Genomic DNA, 21,710 nt, shown 5'->3' with positions numbered 1-21,710 from the left:
TCAGCCTCTCGCCTAGTGTTTTGTTCCACTCTTGCCGTCCTAGTTTCTGTCATATCGGTGTTATGTTCCCGGATTTTGCGTTCCTTACGCGGTTGGGTTATAATGGGAACCCCTTGATAGTTCGCCTTGATTAAAGCTTTTCCAGCAATGCCCAACCTTGGTTTTACCATTTGCCACCTAGCCTCTTTTCCCTTGGGTTTCCGGAGCCCGAGGGTCATCTTATTTTAGCCCCCCCCCCCCCCCGGGCCAGTGCTCCTCTGAGTGTTGGTCCGAACTAGAGTCCTGTGCAGCGCCCCCTCGGGGAAACTCGAGGTTTGGTTTTAGTTGTATGGAGCGCTCATCTGAGTGTGCCCTGAGAACGAGATATGTGCAACTCCTATCGGGATTTGTCGGCACATTCGAGCGGTGTTGCTTGTTTTGTTTTAACCTGTCGAAGTGTCTTGAAGAACCGAGATACCGAGTCTGATCGGAACATCTCGGGAGGAGGTCTATTCCTTCGTTGACCGTGAGAGCTTGTCATGGGCTAAGTTGGGACTCCCCTGCAGGGATTTGAACTTTCGAAAGCCGTGCTCGCGGTTATGGGCAGATGGGAATTTGTTAATGTCCGGTTGTAGATAACTTGAACCTTAACTTAATTAAAATGAATCAACTGAGTGTGTTACCGTGATGGCCTCTTCTCGGCCGAGTCCGGGAAGTGGACACGGTGTTGGAGTAATGTTTGCGCAGGTTGTCCTCTAGTTTCTCGCTCGCGCTTTGCCTCCTCTTCTCGCTCTCTTTTGCGAACAGGTTAGCCACCATATATGCTAGTCGCTTGCTGCAGCTCCACATATTTACCTTGCCTTACCTATTAAGCTTAAATAGTCTTGATCGCGAGGGTGCGAGATTGCTGAGTCCCTGTGGCTCACAGATTACTATTACACCAGATGCAGGGCCTGATGATTCCGCTCCAGGTGACGCGCTTGAGCTCAAGTGGGAGTTCGACGAGGACTCTCAACGATACTATGTGTCTTTTCCTGATGATCAGTAGTGGTGCCCAATTGGGGTGATCGGGACCGTGTCGCATGTTGGGTTATCTTTTATTTTGGCGCCGTAGTCGGGCCATCAGTGTTTGGATGATGTAATGTTATTTATGTACCTTGATTGACGTGGCGAGTGTAAGCCAACTATGTTATCTCCCCTTTATTATTTATATTACATGGGATGTTGTGAAGATTGCCTTACTTGCGACATATGCCTTCAATGCGATTATGCCTCTAAGTCGTGCCTCGACACATGGGAGATATAGTCGCATCGAGGGTGTTACACATACGACGCAGAACGCCCATACTATGCCCACGTGATGGTTAGTGCTATCAGGCCAGAGGCCCCTCGGATCAAATATCCAAATCGTAGTGGATTAGGAGCACGCAGTAACAAGGAGAGACTCACGAAAGATGTGACCCCGTTGCCCCGTCTCGAGTACTTGCGCCAAGGGCTAAGAATGTCCGGCCACGCCTCGTAAGTATCTCGTGGGCACCTTCCAGGTCAACCCGACTCCACATCACTCGCTATTAAGCTCGCACGGGTACCCCTCAGGGTCGACCCGTCTTTAGTAACATGGTTCAGTGTAAAGTCATAGTAATCATAGTAACTAGGTGTCTAACACCAAAGAGAAAACCCGAGGAATCATCCCCGGTGAATTCCACTCGATGTTATCATCAAGGTGAACGTAAGAGGATCCACCCTCGAGCTTCACACTTGCGGGGTTGCACGACGGAGCCGTAACGGAAGTGGTTAAGGAGGAAATCACCCTCGATGACCATGACCGAATAGCTACACTACAGAGATCTCATCAGGAGTGGTGTAAGAGGGTCCACCCTCGGCACTCGATAGTAACTCTGCAGAGTCGTACAACTAGGGGGGTGATGTGCGGTGTCGGGGTCTGGACATCGATCACGTTGATCGAGTCATCGAACATAAAGCGGGGCAACTGGGACAAGGTGGGAGTCACTGATGGATCACTAACCAACCTATACTAAGCAGTTTAGGATAAGAAGGTAAGGTAACAATAAGCAAGTAACAAAAACAGGCTATGCATCAGAGTAGGATCATACAGAAAGCAGTAGCAGTTCTAATGCAAGCATGAGAGGGAAAGAAATGGGCGATATCGGAATGCTCAAGGAGGGTTTGCTTGCCTGGTTGCTCTGGCAAGGAGGGGTCGTCGTCGACGTAGTCGATCACAGGGGCTGCATCGGTCTCGGGGTCTACCGGAGAGAAGAGGGGGAAGAAACAGTAAATACAGAGCAAACAATGCATCACAAAATATAACAAGGCAAAACGCGGTGCCATGGGTGACCTAACGCAGTACTAGGCGATAATGGTGAAGGGGAGAAACATCCGGGGAAAAATCCCCGGTGTTCCGCGTTTTCGGACAGATGAATCGGAGGGGGAAAGTTGCGTGTTCGCTATGCTAGGGATGCGTGGCGGACGAACGAGTTGCGTATCCGGATTCGTCTCGTCGTCCTAAGCAACTTTCATGTACAAAGTTTTTTGATCCGAGCTACGGTTTATTTAATATGATTTTTCAAAGTTTTATTAATATTCCAAAATTGTTTTAATTATTTATTTTGAATTTAAATAAGGCTGATTCTTTTTATACCCAGACCGGGCCAACCATAGTCAATGACATGTGGGGCCAGTCAAAGCCCAGTCAGCAGGTCAACAGTGAACAGTCAAGGTTGACCTTGGTCAAAGTGTGAACAGTTTTAGTGGGGCCTACATGTCATAGATACTGTGTCTATTAAGTCAATTAATTAGAGATAACCAACAGGGGTGGTCCACATGTCATTTGCTATTAAAGTAAATTAGCACTAATTTAACACTAACTAATCTAATCCTAATCTATACCAATATAAAAAGACCCAGTGAGGCAGATCCAATAGATCTCGGCCATCCATTCGCATTCATCCAACAGTTGTTATTGTCCTAATGGTGAGCGACTAAACGCGTTTAGCGCTAAACACAACTTTCTCTTCTGTGATCACCTTTCTTTGGCACGAAAGAAAAGAAGCTGCCCGCGATCAGTCAAGAAAGAAAGAAAGGAAAGTACTTTCTCTTCCGTGGTCACATTCCTTTGGCACGAAAGGAAATAAACTTCCCACGTCAATCAAGAAAGAAAGAAAGGAAAGTAACCGCTGCATCATCGCATCTCCCCCAATCGCCTCCGGCCACCGCACCTTCATGACACCTCCCCCATCGCCTCGAGCCGCCGCACCTTGAAGGATGCCGGCTCCCCCATCTTTGTGTTGCCCCAACCCATCGCCTCGCCTTGCCTCAGCCGTCGGCGGCGCCGCCTCCTACACCGCTTGGCCGGTCGTTGGCGGCGACGCCTCCTCCTACACCACCTGGCTTGGCTGCCAGGGACGGCACATCCTCCTACAGCCAGCCATCTGGAAGCCGCCTCCTACACCGCCTAGTAGGTCATCGGGGACACCTCATGTTCCTCGGTGTTATTCACCGTCCATCTGGGCGGCTCCGCGGACAACTGCCTCACTAGCTTCGTAGCCTCGACATCCTCCAACCGGATCCTTTGATCTCCTTCTTGGCAGGGAGAATGGCGAGCAATAGAGTCGGCGGTGGTCTCCCTGTTTGGCTCTCACTCTATCTATCATGCTTGGTGCCCTTCCGAGGTCGACATCGACCAGGTGTCGGCTGATGCTGCCTCCCGGGTTCTCAGCTTCCACAGGGTGCATCCACCCGGCCGGGAACCAACCCAGGCTCAAGGGACGACCATGGCCGTTGGATCTATCATTGCGTTAAGTTTGGCCAGTTACATGCCCTTGCCACGCACCAGCCGCTAGGTATCATATTGATCTGATGTCCTTTTCTTTTCCATTGTGTTTATCGAAATCTGACCAGACTCGCGTTTTCAGCTCATTAGCAATTTCAAATGTGTAGACGTCTACCTATGCATTTGTTCTCACCAAGATGAAGGGAACTGGATAGTATTGTCCATATGATAAAACCAAGTCAATGTGATTAATCAAGTACATTCACAAGCAGTCTGGTATAAAACTAAACTTCATGTTATCATGTAGATGCTTATTATTTCATTTTGCCTTACTATAAAGGTGCATATTGATGATCTTATAGATGTTGTTACTTATATGAAAGGGCACAAAAATAGATAGTAGTACTGCAAATCTTGGAGTGGTTGCTATACTGAAGCTAATATTCTGAACCTGAGGTGACAAGATGTAGGATCTTTGCTGGTTGCAACAAGCCCCATTTGAGAGGTCCATCATATTGGTGAAGGAAAATTGATAGCTCATTGCTCAGGTCTTAAACTTTTTAAAAGATAGTCAGTGATGTCAGTACAATAAATTCAGAGATGGCATATTTATCGTATGTAACTTATGGTAATCTGGAAAAAAAACATCGTGACAACTAGCCATTGGTAAGTCTATGTGCTCTACTTTTTTCCTTCTACTAGGCATCAAGATCAGTAAAATATCTTCATGCTTCTCCACTAGAGTGGGTCGGATGATTGATTTCACTGGAATTTGCGCGTACTCAAGTCATGGCTTATGCAAAGTTACTTTACAGTTTTATTTTGCGAAAATGCCTAACGGAGACCAAGCTCCATGGAGACCTTTATTTGAAAACTTCAAAATTTGAACTTTTCAATTTCAAAAAATTCTATAAATAAATACACATATACCTAGATACATAATGTACATGCGTGGAATTTTTTAGATGGAAAAACATTAAAATGTGAGCTACACAAAAAAGACAAATCTGGGGCTTTTAGCATATGTATTGTTCATCTTCAAAGTCCATGGTTTTGTTTTTTTGTGCAGCTCGCAATTCAAGGTATTTCATCCTGAATTTTTTCACACATGCACTTTACATCCTTGCATACATGTGTATATTTTTCTGATTTTTTTAAAACTGAAATTTATGAAAAAATTTCTAAATAAAGGGCTCCATGGAGGTCGGTCTCCAAAATGCTCTACTCTTTATTTTGTTGCTATTAAATACTTCATAAGTCTGTGTTTTGTATAATTGATTGAATGGTTTTTTTTTGTGGTTTCATATGATGAGTTTGTCAAAATCGGGATTAAGTATAGGCATGTGGTATTAGGTATCACGTGCTATTAAATAACATTCATGGATCAAATGTAGTGATATTAATTCATTTCTTAATACTTCATCAATTTGGCAAATGTCAGAGATAATTGAAGGTTGCACATATGTCCGCATATAACCACTATGACACAAATATACTATTAGAGATGTGTTCTCTGAAGGACAAAGGGTATCTTGATGCAAGATGGGAGGCATAAGAAGATTACACATGCACGCACGTGCGAATTTACTAGTTAAACAAGGGGCCGGCCGTACTGGACAATGGTCCAGCCAGCCACAAACACAACACACAAACCACGCAACACACTTGGATGGACATGGCTAGTAGCAGTAGCAGCCGGTGGCACAGGCAGTAGGAGCACCAACAGCGGAGCAGCGTTAGCAGCGGCAGCAGCACACAGCAGCAAAACTGCACTAGCAGGAGAAACGGCGGCGGCGGCGGCAACTAGCATCGACGTAAGTAGCAGCAGAGCAACAGCAACAGAAGAGCAGCAGGGGCACGTCCATGCGCGGGTGCACACGCGGATTGGCGCGGGGGCACGGCAGTGCGCGGCCAGAGATGGGCGTGGGCGCGGGCGGGCGCGTCCGCGCAACAAGATGGGGCGCTTGACTACGGCGGCTACGGCGGTGGATCGAGCGGGCAAAGGGGGGATCGGCGCGGCTCACCGAGAGGAAGTCCGGGGACGTGCTTGCGACAGTCGGGGTGGCGCGGTGGTGTAGATCGACGGCGAGATGCCACGGCCGTGGCGGAGAAACCGGCTCGATCCCGAGCGGACGGTGTGGCTCCGGTCAAACGGATGCACGTGGATGAAGGAGTCGGCTACGAGGAAGTCCCTGGAAAACCTTCCGGTCGCCGGGGAGGTCAGTGGCCACGGGGACGGCGACGACGCGTCGACGGCAGCTTGGGCACAAGTCCGAGGGAAAACGTGAGTGGGAGTGGGGGATTTCGGGGGCTAGGGTTCGTCAACGGTGTCGGGGAAAGTCTTATACATCTCCAGGAGCGCTCGGATGATCGACACGAGGCAATCTGGACATGGACGGCGTGTGCACGCGTGCACAGTGCCATGGCGCCCTTGCCTCTGCCTTCCTCCTGTACGTGAAGTAGGAGAAGGCCGGTGGTGGGCTAGGTAGTGCTACTGTAGCACTGGGCCTATAGTGCACAGTGGTGCATTTGCTCTTTTTCCTTTTATATCTCTGTTATATATTTTTCTTTTCTATTTTAGATGGCTACTAAATGAATTTTGTTAAAAGCGAGACTTGTCACGAAAACACTTTGCAATATTAGGGGGCTGTCCACAAAGTTTGTGGGCATTTTGAGAAGGTTCTAAATATTTTTTCTAAATTGCAAAGGTCACTAAAATTGATGCTGGTCCAATTCTTGTTAGGTTAGGGGCATTTTAAATAATCAATTAATGTTGATTCCTACTGTACAATTACTAGAGGAATATTTAGAATATTGTACACATTTTTGTCCTAGTGTTTGGTAAAATAATTTCTGGACTTTATAATTTAAATTTGAATTTGAACCAAATTGAGAGTGACTTAATCATGTCATCATGATGACATGGCACATTAGCATGTGGTCACTATAGCTAACCACTAGGGGTGTTACAGCATATCTATTTACTTTTATGTTATTTTAATTTTATTTTGAGTCATCAACTTCTCAAACAAGCACCATACCTGAGAGCAGTATTGTCATCCTCATGCATTGTATATAGTTAATGTTGAATGCATCATGACTGGATCTCTTCTATGTTTAGTCGCTGCATGAACTTTGAAGGTGCTCTGCATTTATGTTTTGCGGTCTCAGAAAGGGCTAGCGAGATAACATTATTGTCATATTATATCATGATTGTTTTGATAAAGTGTTGGCATTTGAGATATCTTATTATTGCTCGCTAGTTGATTATGCCATTAATATGAGTGAATTTAATTTCTAAGAGTTATTGTTTGCATGGTTAGTCATGATCTTTGCTGAAAACCTGGGTGCTATTTAAGCATATATATGGACACAAGAACAAAACAGTTCGTAAAAGTTTTTTCTTTATCACTTTTAGTTTATCAACTAAATTACTTGAGGACAAGCAGTGGGTTAAGCTTGGGGGAGTTGATACGTCTCCATCGTATCTACTTTTCCTAATGCTATTGCTCTTGTTTTGGACTCTAATTTGCATGATTTGAATGAAACTAACCCGGACTGACGTTGTTTTCAGCAAAACTACCATGGTGTTGTTTTTGTGCAGAAATAAAAGTTCTCAGAATTGGATGAAACTTTTTGAAAAATTATTTTGGAATAAATAAAAAATACTGGAACCAAGACCCATTAGAGGGGGGCAGCTTCCCACTAGGCACCAGGACGCGCCACCCCCCTCCGGTACGCCCTGGTGGGTAGTGGGGCCCACGAGGCTCCACTAACCCTAATTTCAGCCCTATAAATTCATGTTTTTGGAGAAAAAATAGAAGAGAAAGTTTCATCGTGTTTTACAATACAGAGTCGGTGCCACCTCCTGTTCTTCATCGGGAGGTCAGATCTGGAGTCCGTTCGGGGCTCCGGAGAGGGGGATCTTTCGTCTTCGACATCATCAACCATCCTCCATCACAATTTTATGATGCTCATAGCTAGGAGTGAGTAATTCCTTCGTAGGCTTGCTGGATGGTGATGGGTTGGATGAGATTCATCATGTAATCGAGTTAGTTTTGTTAGGGCTTGATCCCTAGTATCCACTATGTTCCGAGATTGATGTTGTTATGACTTCGCTATGCTTAATGCTTGTCACTAGGGCTCGAGTGCCATGATTTCAGATATGAACCATTTATGTTTTCACCATTAAATCTATGTTTGTGATCCGATCTTGCAAGTTATATGCACCTATTACGTGTTATGATCTGTAAACCCCAAGGTGACAGTAATTGGGATACTTTCCGGTGATAACCGTAGTTTGAGGACTTCATGTATTCATCATGTGTTAATGCTTTGTTCCGGTTCTCTATTAAAAGGAGGCCTTAACATCCCTTAGTTTCCTTATGGACCCCGCTACCACGGGAGGGTAGGACAAAAGATGTCATGCAATTTCTTTTCCATAAGCATGTATGACTATTTACGGAATACATGTAACACCCTCGATGCGACTATATCTCCCACGTGTCGAGGCACGACTTAGAGGCATAACCTCATTGAAAGCGATGTCGCAAGTGAGGTAATCTTCACACAACCCATGTAATACATAAGGGAAAGGGATACATAGTTGGCTTACAATCACCACTTCACACAAATACATGAATAAAGCATTACATCATCCAGATACAATCAAGGTCCGACTACGGAACCAAAATAAAAGAAGAACCCCAAATGCGACAAGGCCCCCGATCGACCCCAACTGGGCTCCACTACTGATCAACTGGAAACGGAACAACACAAAGGACAAGATCTTCATCGAGCTCCTCCTGAGCTTGGTTGCGTCATCTGCATGGACTCATCGGCACCTGAAAGCTGGATTTTGGAAGTATCTGTGAGCCACGGGGACTCAGCAATCTCGCACCCTCGCGATCAAGACTATTTAAGCTTATGGGCAAGGTAAAGGTATGAGGTGGAGCTGCAGCAAGCGACTAGCATATATGGTGGCTAACCTGTTCGCAAAAGAGAGCGAGAAGAGACGGCAAAGCACGATCGAGAAACTATGATCAAGAAGTGATCCTAGAACAACCTACGTCAGGATGCCTTACCAGAGTGATGAGGAGACTGGGAAGTAAAAAGAATTCCTAAACTCTCCGATATATAATTCCTAAATGACTCAAAACATTTTTCTAGACACAACTCGGCCGCTAAAAACGATCAAGCAATGGGGCTCCTAAGGTCGGGGAAGGCTCTGATACCAACTTGTAACACCCTCGATGCGACTATATCTCCCACGTGTCGAGGCACGACTTAGAGGCATAATCGCATTGAAGGCATATGTCGCAAGTGAGGTAATCTTCACACAACCCATGTAATATAATAAGAGAAAGAGATACATAGTTGGCTTACAATCGCCACTTCACCCAATTACATGAATAAAGCATTACATCAATCAGATACAATCAAGGCCCGACTACCGAGCCAAAATAAAAGAAGAACCCCAAATGGGACAAAAGGTCCCCGATCGACCCCAACTGGGCTCCACTACTGATCAACTAGAAGGAAACACCACAAAGGACAAGATCTTCATCGAGCTCCTCCTGAGCTTGGTTGCGTCAACTGCACGGTCTCATCGGCACCTGCAAGCTGGTTTTGGAAGTATCTGTGAGCCACGGGGACTCAGCAATCTCGCACCCTCGCGATCAAGACTATTTAAGCTTATGGGTAAGGTAAAGGTATGAGGTGGAGCTGCAGCAAGCGACTAGCATATATGGTGGCGAACATACGCAAAAGAGAGCGAGAAGAGAAAGCAAAGCACGGTCGAGAATCTATGATCAAGAAGTGATGCTAGAACAACCTACGTCAAGCGTGACTCCAACAACCGTGTTCACTTCCCGGCCCCCACCGGAAAGAGACCATCACGGTTACACACGCGGTTGATTCATTTTAATTAAGGTCGACTTTAGGTTTTCTACAACTGGACGTTAACAAATTCCCATCTGCCCATAACCGCGGGCATGGCTTTCAAAAGTTCAAATCCCTGCAGGGGTGTCCCAACTTAGCCCATCACAAGCTCTCACGGTTAACGAAGGAATAGACCTCCACCCGAGACACTCCGATCAGACTCGGTATCCCGATACAACAAGACATTTCGACAGGGTAAAACAAGACCAGCAACACCGCCCGAATGTGCCGACAAATCCCGATAGGAGCTGCACATATCTCTTTCTCAGGGCACACTCAGATGAGCAAGACGTCGGGTAAGCCAGCCCAGAGTTGCCCCTGGTAGCCTCGGACATCGCTCACTTGGACCAACACTCAGAGGAGCACTGGCCCGGGGGGGGGGTAAAATAATGATGACCCTTGGGCTGGCCGACCCAAGGGAAAGAAAAAGGCTAGGTGGCGAATGGTAAAACCAATGTTGGGCATTGCTGGAAGAGCTTTACTTAAGGCGAACTGTCAAGGGGTTCCCATTATAGCCCAACCGCGTAAGGGACGCAAAATCCGGGAACATAACACCGATATGACGGAAATTAGGGCGGCAAGAGTGGAACAAAACACCAGGCATAAGGCCGAGCCTTCCACCCTTTACCAAGTATATAGATGCATTAATTAAATAAGATATATTGTGATATCCCAACAAGTAAACATGTCCCAACAAGGAACAACATCTCCATGTTCCAACAAGGAACAAACTTCAATCTTCACCTACAACTAACAACGCTATAAGAGGGGCTGAGCAAAGCGGTAACATAGCCAAACAACGGTTTGCTAGGACAAGGTGGGTTAGAGGCTTGGTTCGACAATATGGGAGGCATGATAAGCAAGTGGTAGGTATCGCAGCATAGGCATAGCAAAAGAGCGAGCAACTAGCAAGCAAAGATAGAAGTGATTTCGAGGGTATGGTCATCTTGCCTGAAATCCCGCAAGGAAGAAGAACGAGTCCATGAAGAAGACAAACTGACCTAGACGAACGGATCCTCACAAACGCGACGTTATTGGAACCAACCCGAAGAAGCAACACCGGAAAGAAGCAAACGACATAGTAAACAACCTACCACGTAAACATGGCAAGATGCACAACCAAGTATGATGCATGTCCGGTTTAATTATGCATGGCATGGCAAAGTGCACAAACAACACTACAAGTTAAGTGGAGCTCAATATGCAACGGGTTGCATATTGACGGAACACCACATCAATTATTTAGTTCTCTCTCATTTATGTACCCCAACAATATTAAATGGTCTTAACATGGCAAGGGTGAAGCAAAGTAAACTACCTATCTAGTCAAGTTTAAATGAGGCCGGAAGCAACGAACAACAATTCTGGAAACTCCTCATGTGCATATTTTAAGGTTTGGTACTGTTCTGCCCTAAACAATATTTTAGAGTTTTTAAACATGCAAAATGATGCCACCATGGTAACCTAGGCATTTTTCTACCCCAATTACATATAAAGTTTATTAAGATCAGAGTTACGGTTATTTAGTTATGAATTAAACCATTTTAGCATGGCATAAGAGTAAATCTACACAAACAGCAATTTAATCATTTTAACCATGGATGAAAATGACAAATTATTAAACTACATGAAAAACTAAGCAAGTTTCATGTATAACTTATTTTAATCCGATGCACGGTTATTAAGTTATTATATGCATGAAGATGAGGGTCTTTTCTGTAAAACAGCAGAACTCTGGATAATTGGACAAAATCACAGAACGAGAAAAAAAACATGATCGGGCTGAATCCAGCTGGGCCAACAGTTCGGGTGGCTGCTCACATCGGGCTGAGGCCTTGGAGAGGAGGCCCAAGCGGGGCGCTGGAGATGGCGAGGCTGGACGAGGCCCACGCTCGTCGTCCTGCGCTCGAAGACAGGAGGCGAAGCAGGCAGGGCTTGGCGCAGTGGCTTCAGACGAAGCAAGGCGCAGCAGCGGCAGGTCTTGGCGAGGACGCTGGCGGCGGCGAGCTTGCGGGCACGCAGAGGGAGGTCGAAGACGGCGGGCCAGCGTCGGATCTCGACGGACGCGAAGCAGGGCGGGGCCGTCCTGCTCGTGCAGGGGCGAAGCAGAGGAGGCGAGCAGGGCGCTGGTGGCCGGGAGCAGAGCGAAGGGGCGACGAGGTCTTGGGCATGGGGAAGCTCGGATCGACCGGATCCAGGGCGCGGGACGAGGGAAATGGATGGATCCGGCGAGGCAGGGCATCCATGGCGCAGACGGAGCTCCTCCTGTTCGTCCTGTACAGAGAAGAGAGAGAATGGATGAGAGGCAGAAGAAGCCATGGGAGGGGAAAAAATGGAGGGAGGATGAACGAGGGAGAGAGCACGGGGTCGGCCTGGTGGTAGCAGCGATGAGGCAGAGGGGTGCTCGGGCAAGACCGAGACCAGAAGGAGGAGGCGAAGGGGATTGAATCAAAGAAAAACAGAGGAGGCACTGGATTGGGCGATGGGGATCCCAAGGAAGATGCGGCGGCGTCTGGGAGGATGGGACATCTCTCCTCAAACTTAGGGTTGGACTATATATATACATTAAGTGGATTAGGTTAGGGGCTACCTCATCCCTACGATCGTAATCGTACGGTCGCGAATAAAATAGTTAGGGAGCCCAATTAACAAAACGGAGATGTTTCGTAGATGTTTGGGGATGTTCCGGACCCATCGGTGACGACCGCTCGGGTCGGGTCCGGGACAATTTCGGACGCGCACGTGAGGGGTTCGATGCACTGTGCAGAGAGGGTTTCAGACCGTGCGGTCGCATCGGACAACTCCGAAAGCGAAGAGGGGAAGGAGGATGGACTAGGTGGGCTGCGTAGACGGTCTCGAGCTGAGAGAAGAGAAGAGAGGGAGGCCCGGCGACTGTTTCCGGAGACCGAAAACGTCCGATGTTTTGACCGACTATATTGTCGCTATAGTTAACGGTTGGGCTATCAAACGGACTCCGAACGCGATGAAACTTGGCAGGCGGCCTACCTACAACATAAAAACACCGCATGCCAACTTTCATCCCATTCCGAGAACATTTTCCGGCCACTTATAAAATACTATTTCGGACATGCCGCGGGCGCGTGCAAGTGTGGTTGAGCTCAGAACGGACAACAGATGGAACTGGGGGAACCCGGACGGATGCAAGTTTTGAAAAACATGATGATGCAATGCACATGATGACATGATAAGATGCAACACGCAAGCAAATGACATGGCAACGACAGCGAATAACTGGAAGACACCTGGCACATCGGTCTCGGGGCGTTACAACACTCCACCACTACGAGAGGATCTCGTCTCGAGATCTAGAATGGCACCAGAGGAAAACGGAAGAGAAAGAGAAGAGGTAACACTAAGTTGCTTCTTTGACAAATGAGTGAGACCAAAGAACCTTGAAAAGGTTAAGCCATTTCGAGAAAAAGAATAACGGAGATGACAAATTTGAAAACACTCTGTTAGAAAAGAGGGACAAAGAACATTGCGAAAAACCTTGAGGTTGAAGGGCAAGATGTATATTGAAACCACTCCGGTTAAAACAAGATAGAGAAGGATTAAGAATGGTATAATTTGAGCAGCACTCCGTCTGAGAAGGGAGGCAAAATGTAACACCCTCGATGCGACTATAGCTCCCACGTGTCGAGGCACGACTTAGAGACATAATCGCATTGAAGGCATATGTCGCAAGTTAGGCAATCTTCACAACATCCCATGTAATAATAATAAAAGGGGAGATAACATAGTTGGCTTACACTCGCCACGTCAATCAAGTACATAAATAACATTACATCATCCAAAACACTCATGGCCCGACTACGGCGCCAAAATAAAGAGAACCCAACATGCGACAACGGTCCCAATCACCCCCAACTGGGCACCACTACTGATCATCGGGAAAGGAAACGTAGTATCGTTGAGAGTCTTCGTCGAACTCCCACTTGAGCTCATACGCGTCCCCTGGAGCGGAATCATCAGGCCCTGCATCTGGTGTAATAGTAATCTGTGAGCCACAGGGACTCAGCAATCTCGCACCCTCGCAATCAAGACTATTTAAGCTTATAGGTGTGGCAAGGTAAAATATGAGTGGAGCTGCAGCAAGCGACTAGCAAGTATGGTGGCTAACTTATTCGCAAAAGGGAGCAAGAAGAGGAGGCAAAGCGCGAGCGAGAAGCTATAGAACAACCTGCGCAAACATTACTCCAACACCGTGTCCACTTTCCGGACTCCGCCGAGAAGAGGCCATCACGGTAACACACTCAGTTGATTCATTTTAATTAATTAAGGTTCAAGTTGTCTACAACCGGACATTAACAAATTCCCATCTGCCCATAACCGCGGGCACGGCTTTCGAAAGTTCAATCCCTGCAGGGTGTCCCAACTTAGCCCATGACAAGCTCTCATGGTCAACGAAGGAATAGACCTCCTCCCAAGACGTTCTGATCAGACTCGGTATCTCGGTAACTCAAGACACTTCGACAGGTTAAAACAAGACCAGCAACACCGCCCGAATGTGCCGACAAATCCCGATAGGAGCTGCACATATCTCTTTCTCAGGGCACACTCAGATGAGCGCTCCATACAACTAAAACCAAACCTCGAGTTTCCTCGAGGGGGCGCTGCACAGGACTCTAGTTTGGACCAACACTCAGAGGAGCACTGGCCCGGGGGGTTTAAAATAAGATGACCCGCGGGCTCCGGAAACCCGAGGGAAAAAGAGGCTAGGTGGCAGATGGTAAGACCAAGGTTGGGCATTGCTGGAAAAGCTTTAATCAAGGCGAACTATCAAGGGGTTCCCATTATAACCCAACCGCGTAAGGAACGCAAAATCCGGGAACATAACACCGATATGACGGAAACTAGGGCGGCAAGAGTGGAACAAAACACTAGGCGAGAGGCTGAGCCTTCCACCCTTTACCAAGTATATAGATGCATTTAAGATAGCAAGATAATATAATGATATCCCAACAAGTAAATAAAAGATGTTCCAACAAGGAACGGCCTCCGATCTTCACCTGCAACTAGCAACGCTATAAGAGGGGCTGAGCAAAGCGGTAACATAACCAATCAACGGTTTGCTAGGACAATGGTGGGTTAGAGGTTTGACATGGCAATTTAGGAGGCTTGCAAGCAAGTGGTAGGCATCGTAGCAATGGCATAGCAAAGAGCGAGCAAACTAGCATAGCAAAGATAGTAGTGATTTCGAGGGTATGATCATCTTGCCTGCACAGTTGTCAGAGTTGACTGGATCCTCAAAAGCAAACTCAACGGGCTCCTCGTTAGCGAACTCGTCTCCCGGATCTACCCAAACAAGACAAACAAGCAACAAATACACAATCAACCACGTGCAAAACTCAAGCAATATGATGAAATGATGATATGCTATGCGGGATGCGATGCGGGATGCAAAATGTAAGATATGACAGGAAAAGCATGAACCTGGCCTCAACTTGGAATTCCAATGGTGCCACTGGAAAGATGAGATGAAATCGCTTGAAAACGATATAAAGAACGCCGGATTCGGACTTACGGTTTGGAAATGGCAAGCGTTTTAAGAATGACACCGGTCTGCGGTTTACAGCAAGTAGGCACCTATATGCAATGAAATGAACATGCTACAGCACCCAAACATGACAACAAAATACATGGCAGGGATGCACACAAGATGCTTAACAAAAGTCTAGCACTGAGCTACGGCCAATTCATCCATTACGAGGTTCAAACAAGCATGGAAAAAACGCAAACGGAAAACAGATTTCAGACTTAGTGAAATTAACACTTGTCTGGAATTTCAGATCATATAGCCCTCTACGGAGCAACAAAACAACATGCTACAGGACCTGAACATGACAAATAAAGACATGTCATGGAGCTACTCAACAATCTTAACAAAAGACCATAAGTGACCTGGGGCCAAAAGAGATCACAAAATATACTAACGAGCACACGAACATAGCTAAAACACAATCAGTTTTCAGACTTAGTGAAAACTGAGACATGCTGAAATATAACTCACGAAGGCATGTAAACGAGCTCAATGCACTCACTACGGTGCAAGTCATGGCAAGGCAAGCATATATCCATTAATAAGGCACAAAATGCAAGCTAGACATGGCAAGAACAATGGCATATCATGCACGGATCGACTACAATAACATCGGCAAAATCGCAAACAAGTTGACGATCTGCCCAGATTCACAACGAAGCAAAAGTAGAGCTCGATTGACTCAAGCTAGGGTGCTCCATAATTTTAAACAAAGGAATGGATGGATAGAGCATAACAAGATTAACAAAACTCCTTTACTGATCATCCTCAAAAGAGGCACGGATCACTAGGAAATAGCATGAACATATGGCATCATGAACTAAATAATCCCAGACTTAGAGAAAACTACTAAGTCCCTGAAAACAGAATTACCGGGTGCCTCACTTTGCAAGCTTGCAAAAGTCACCACACACATCACAAAAATGCATGGGTTGCACCTCTGGAAAGATAACAAAATCCTTAACAAAACATATGAAGGACTCACAGGCATATCATGCACACAACAATCATGGCAAAAAAGACAAAAGTCTAAGATGAACTAGCAGATCTGACAATTAACTCACGAAGCCTCCTTATAACAGCATTTCGGGCATTAAGATGCACTCAAATGAAAATGATGCAATGGAATGAAATGATGTACTCTCTGAGATGAACATTTTGATATGCTATATGCCCAAATCGGAGCTACGGATGCAAAGTTACGGGGCCGCGAACATGGGCACTTGGAGTAAAAATTCTGAGGACTTAGAGAAAAAACAACAACCAGATCTAGGGTTTCGTCGGCGGGCACGCGAACCGAGGCATTGACTGCGGTGGACGGCGGGCGCTCGCCGGATCTAAGGTCGCCAGCGTCGGGGAGGCGGCGGCCGGCGTCGGCGAGGCGGGAGGAGGCCGGCGGCGGTCCGGTGGGGCGCTTCGGGCGCCGGCCGGCAAGGGCGCGCGCGGCGGCGCGGTGGGTGGCCGCGGCGGCGCGCGGCGCGTGGAGGAGGGCGGCGGCTTCGGTAGGCGGCGGCGGGGCGATGAGGCGATGGCGGCTCCAGCCGCCGGAGTTGGAAGAGGCGGCGGGGATGGCAGCCTCGGGCGGCGGCGCGTGGATGGGCTCGCGGGGGCCCCTCCTGGGCCTCCCGGGCCGGCGGCGGGTGAGGGACGCGGCGGCCACGTGGCGGCTCGCCACTGGCTGCGGGCGGCGGCGGAGGTCGGGTCGGACACGTCCGGCCCGGCAAATTTTGTCCGGCGGCGGCGTGGGGAATGGATCTAGGGTTTCGGAGAAGGGGTGGAGATCCGAATTTCGGGGGGGGGGGGGTCTATTTATAGGCATAAGTGGAGCTAGGAGAGTCCAAATGAGGTGCGGTTTTCGGCCACGCGATCGTGATCGAACGATCTAGATGATGGAGCAGAGTTTGGTGGGTTTTGGGACAAATTGAAGGGGTGTTGGGCTGCAACACACACGAGGCCCTTTCGGTCCCTCGGTTAACCATTGGAGTATCAAACGAAGTCCAAATGATACGAAACTTGACAGGCGGTCTACCGGTAGTAAACCAAGGCCACTTGGCAAGTCTCGGTCCAATCTGGAAATGTTTAATCCCCACACACGAAAGAAAGCTAGAAATGACCACCGGAGGAGAACGAAGCGCCGGTATGCAAAACGGACAACGGGGAAAATGCTCGAATGCATGAGATGAACACGTATGCAAATGCAATGCACATGATGACATGATATGAGATGCATGACAAAGACAACAACACACGGAGACAAAGACCCGAACCCGAGAAAAATAAATATAACTTAACGCCGGAAACGGCAAGAGTTGGAGTACAAATTGGGAAAGTTATATCTGGGGCATTACACAAAACTTGGCAGAATGGGAAAAATTCGAAAAGCAGGCACGACACTCCGGTTAAAAGGATAAGGACGAAAAGAACACGATCCTGAAAAAACAAGAAGATGGGTTTCAGAGAGCAACATCACAATGCCTCCGGAACGAAAGAGTAGAGTAAAGATAATTGAGACAAACGAATGTAGAAGATAATGCCAACTTCTGCTACAAAAGAGCCTGAAAAGGCATCTTTAGGAGAAGGGTTGAACGGAATTGTTGGAACACCAACAACGGAAGGACAAGCTTGAAGTGGGCTTAAAGAAGGCATCTCAACATTATGGGGTGACAACTTGCCACTCACGGAAAAGATTTGATTGGATTTATAAGACAAGGGGACGAGAAACTATTTCACCTGGAGGATAAATGAAGAATTTGGGTCATTTACGGGCACCATAAATAGCAACAATCCTTAGGGAAGGCTTTAGGTGAAATATGACCCAAGATAACTCCAATGACGAGATTGATGGATTTAAAATATCTCATTCTTGATAACATGTGAATCATGAAACATGAACTCAAGATAACAAGAATGACATAATACCACCTCCAATGATACGGAAGAAAGAATTGCACTCCGGATAGCAAGAAGAAGAATGCTGGAGCTCCTCTGAAAAGAATCTTGATGAACACTTCGAGAAGGAATTAAATCCTTGATGAACCATCATGTAGAACCTTCGTGAGAACTCCGGTAATAAAAGGATGATCAAAAGGAAGTGAAGGATGAAAAGAATAAGATTGAAACCTTGCAATGATTAGATGAAGCTTTGCGGCGAGATAAAGTGGAAACTTGGAACTCCGAAAAAGAAAGATGAATAAAAGAAATCAAGAATTTATTCGTCATGAGCAAACTCCGAAGGAAGGAATTGATCACTTGGATGAAACAAGAATAAGAATTACATTATGTGTATCCTTCACCAATTAAATTGATGACAATCAACGGATTTGACATATTACTTATTCTCGTAGAACATATTAAGAGAGATATAACATAAACTTGAGAAGGTATTGAATGAACCACCAGAAGGGTTGGAACATCGAATAAATTGATAAGTAAGAGAACTCTTGAACGAACCACCGTTAGAATTAAAATAAACGAAGTAAAGGGATGAATCACCGGTTGGGATTAGCAAATGAATGAAGAAGCTTGAGAGAATTTAGATACAAGAGAACAAAGAGATCACGAGCTGATTGAAGATCACTAGAACGAAGGACCGGTAAGATTTGGGGAACGAGAGATGAAAGCTGAGAATGAATAAACCTGAATTGATGGACTCCGGATAACAAACTGAGAAGACTCTTGAATTACTCCGGATAGGTGAAAAGAATTCTCACAATCAAACAATTATGAGAGGATGGCCTCGAATTAGAACCACGAATCTCTGTGAGAACGGAACAAGATTGAGAGAGAAACTCTTCTTCGTCTTCAAAATTCCGAGAATGACGACGAGAAACACCACTAAGAATTATTTAGACACTCCGAAAGAATCAAAACAAAGAGGTTGAGCCAACGATGAAAAGAATTCGACATATCTTGGAGGAAGGCATTTGACTGATGGAAATTTATTCTTACGTCAAACTTGAAATGAATTTGAGAATAACTCCGGGAGAATAAGAAGAGTCAGGTAAGATCCTGGGAAAGACCTGTGGGTTAGGGCCCACTCAAAAGAAACACCGTAGAATCATTTGGAAGGGAGATTGCACCGGTTGAATTAAATGACTTGAATGAGGGAACATCCTCAAAATAGGTTGAACGGATCTTGGATGACAAGGTGAGCCTTCTGAGATATCTTCAGGGCACCGGAACAAATGAATAGCGAGAAGTGAAAGAATATGAGGAGCACCGGCATGATAGGGTATTTGAAACGAGGAAAAAGATATGATCAACACCGAAAGCTTGAATTGAATCCACCGGAGAAGAAAAGAATGAAGAATGACGAACTAGTAGAACATCTCCTTGAGAACCACCGGGTAAGAATATTGACGAAAAAGAATGGATTGACTTCACATGAATTGAATGGATACCCGATGAAGAAATCTGGGTCCTCGAAGAAACAAAAAGGGAGGGAGGGTGGCAAAAAGAAAGACAACTTGGAGATGGATGAAACGAACGCCGTTGAGAGAAATGATACTTGATCTTGCAGATGTTGAAATGATCGGATCCACTTGAGGAGAGACACACCGGTTGAAAATAAATTGAAATGAGAAACTCGATGATCGAGAAGGATTAGTATTCACATAGGAATATGAGAACACCATTTGGGGAAGGTATGGAATCAACATTTGACTTCGAAGCAACTCGAATACCACAACTCAAAACAAAAACAAAGGGATTGGCTTGCAGAATAAGCCAGAACAAACATATGATAGAGATTTCGTCCGAAGTTTTCGTGGTGGGGCCTACACGGGCTCGATCGTACAGCACCATCATGTACAAGGCAGTGCACATGACATACGAAGCGTCCCCGAGTCGGCATAGCCAAGGACTCTTTAAGACACAACGAGACCACTGTAAAACCAACCGTGAATAGGCGGACCACTAGACGTCGAACCCCAATTTCATATCATACATCTGTCGGAAAGATATCCTAAGAGCTACTTGAATTCCCACCTATGAAACTCCCGAACCTTTCCGGTTATGCAATCAGGTATTGGGGATACAGGGGAAGCATAATATCTCACCCAAACTAGCAAATCCTACATCTAGCTGTATCCATCCTTCAACACATAACCAAGAAACCTTCGGAAATCATCTACCTCAACATTCGAAAAGCATCCGTTATACAAGTTATGGCGATACTCCCGAACTCCCACCCCAGTACTGGGTGGCGTCGAGGTTATCTCACCAACGAACTGCATAAAAGAGATTTTCGATGTCGGCGTACTAAACTCAGGTATTCCAGAATTGCAACGATAAAATTATGATGACAACACCTCAGAGCTCAACTCCCCGGGACACTTCCACTAAACCCCTGACAGGAGGCACCAAGTCAATGTTCTCATCATAAAACCATTGGAACGATTCCAAGATACCCGCGTGATCCTAAAAAAAATTTAGTGAAATTTGAGAAGAGAAGAGTCAAAACTCTACGTCAGGATGCCTTACCAGAGCGATGAGGAGACTGGGAAGTAAAAAGAATTCCTAAACTCTCCGATATATAATTCCTAAATGACTCAAAACATTTTTCTAGACACAACTCGGCCGCTAAAAACGATCAAGCAATGGGGCTCCTAAGGTCGGGGAAGGCTCTGATACCAACTTGTAACACCCTCGATGCGACTATATCTCCCACGTGTCGAGGCACGACTTAGAGGCATAATCGCATTGAAGGCATATGTCGCAAGTGAGGTAATCTTCAAACAACCCATCTAATATAATAAGAGAAAGAGATACATAGTTGGCTTATAATCGCCACTTCACCCAATTACATGAATAAAGCATTACATCAATCAGATACAATCAAGGCCCGACTACGAGCCAAAATAAAAGAAGAACCCCAAATGCGACAAAAGGTCCCCGATCGACCCCAACTGGGCTCCACTACTGATCAACTAGAAGGAAACACCACAAAGGACAAGATCTTCATCGAGCTCCTCCTGAGCTTGGTTGCGTCAACTGCACGGTCTCATCGGCACCTGCAAGCTGGTTTTGGAAGTATCTGTGAGCCACGGGGACTCAGCAATCTCGCACCCTCGCGATCAAGACTATTTAAGCTTATGGGTAAGGTAAAGGTATGAGGTGGAGCTGCAGCAAGCGACTAGCATATATGGTGGCTAACATACGCAAAAGAGAGCGAGAAGAGAAAGCAAAGCACGGTCGAGAATCTATGATCAAGAAGTGATCCTAGAACAACCTACGTCAAGCGTGACTCCAACAACTGTGTTCACTTCCCGGCCCCCACCGGAAAGAGACCATCATGGTTACACACGCGGTTGATTCATTTTAATTAAGGTCGACTTTAGGTTTTCTACAACCGGACGTTAACAAATTCCCATCTGCCCATAACCGCGGGCACGGCTTTCGAAAGTTCAAATCCCTGCAGGGGTGTCCCAACTTAGCCCATCA

The 21,710-nt window shown here is 46.3% G+C and overlaps 1 long non-coding RNA gene across 1 annotated transcript; it reads right to left on the bottom strand.

Moving 5' to 3' along the window:
• Window positions 1-230: 230 nt before the first annotated feature.
• On the bottom strand, window positions 231-6,283 carry LOC147970993 (uncharacterized). Its single transcript, XR_015604435.1, has 2 exons — window positions 5,794-6,283; window positions 231-2,243 (listed from the first exon to the last, which is right to left on the bottom strand). It is a non-coding gene; the product is annotated as an uncharacterized LOC147970993 (long non-coding RNA).
• Between the last annotated feature and the right edge of the window lie 15,427 nt (window positions 6,284-21,710).

Source organism: Triticum urartu, chromosome 5A (assembly GCF_056163025.1).
Source record: "Triticum urartu cultivar PI428250 chromosome 5A, HENAU_Tu73, whole genome shotgun sequence".
In the NCBI taxonomy this organism is placed as follows: Eukaryota; Viridiplantae; Streptophyta; class Magnoliopsida; order Poales; family Poaceae; genus Triticum; species Triticum urartu.
This window is presented reverse-complemented; position numbering and strand designations above follow the sequence as displayed.